The sequence below is a fragment of the Pinus tabuliformis genome, chromosome J, assembly GCF_031772625.1.
Source record: "Pinus tabuliformis cultivar Carrire ecotype Pingquan chromosome J, CPIR1, whole genome shotgun sequence".
In the NCBI taxonomy this organism is placed as follows: Eukaryota; Viridiplantae; Streptophyta; class Pinopsida; order Pinales; family Pinaceae; genus Pinus; species Pinus tabuliformis.
The window spans coordinates 1,543,128,069-1,543,129,356 of record NC_142295.1 but is presented as its reverse complement, the minus strand read 5'-3'; positions in this window follow the sequence as shown (position 1 = coordinate 1,543,129,356).

Below are 1,288 nucleotides of genomic sequence, written 5' to 3'. Positions count from 1 at the left end.
TACCACAAACCATATCCCGATGTGCCTCTCAAGTAGCGCAATACATGCTTGCCCGCCTTCCAGAAGAGCTTGGTAGGCTTAACCATAGCTTGTGAAAGCTGGTTAACTGCATAGCATATATCAGGTCGTGTATTGACCAAATACATCAGCGACCCCACCAACTGTCGATAAACAGTGGCATCCACTTCTTCTCCCGAAGTGGCATCCTCCTTCCTCCAACCTCCAGGAAGAGGAGTATCAACAGGCTTGCAGCCATGCATGTTGAACTTCTCCAGTATCTCTCGAGCATACTTGCCCTGAGAAACAAACAGTTCACCACTGCGCTGCCATATTTCCAATCCTAGGAAATAGTGAAGGAGGCCCAAATCCTTCATCTCAAACTCTGTAGCAAGATCCTTCTTGCATGACAGTATCAACAGCTCATCACCCGTTAGAATCAAATCATCAACATACAGTACAATGATAAGCAACTTACCCTCCACCACAATCTGGTATAGGTTCGGATCCGCCTCGCTCTTGGAGAATCCAAGTCCTGTGAAATAGCTGTCTATCCGTGTGTACCAAGCACGTGGTGCTTGCTTCAACCCATACAGCGCTCTCTTGAGCCTGCACACATGCGACTCGCTGCTGAAGACTTCAAAGCCTTCGGGTTCCTCAATGTACACCTCCTCCTCAATGACTCCGTTGAGGAACGCAGTCTTCACATCCATCTGATGAATGTGCCATCCCATCTGCGTTGAGAGAGCAAGAATCGTCTGTATGGAAGAATACCTTGCGACAGGTGCAAAGGTCTCCTCATAATCGATCCCCTCAATCTGTGAAAAGCCTCGGGCAACAAATCTTGCCTTGTACTTCTCCACACTCCCGTCAGCTGCCTGCTTAACTTTGTAGATCCATCTCGAACCTACCACTGATTTCCCTTCCGGTCTAGGAACAATCTCCCATGCACTGTTTCTGACAATAGAATCATACTCTTCCACCATGGCGTCTACCCATGCGGGATCCTCCACAGCTTCCTCGAAAGAGGATGGCTCAGTCACAACACACTTGCTCATAAGAGCCATGTATCCAGTGTACCGATCAGGTGACTGTCTCTGCCTGCGTTGGGCTGTAGGTGGTCCTACAACTTTCTCTGCATCTTGAGCCAGTCGCTCAGCTTCTGTCAAGCGCTTTCGCCCTCTGATGGTTGGCGCTGCATGAGTGGTCTCTTCCACTCCATGAACCTCGTCCTGTGGCTGATCCACGTCCTGAAGCTCATCCTTAGGAACTAATAGCTCCTCATCTGCAT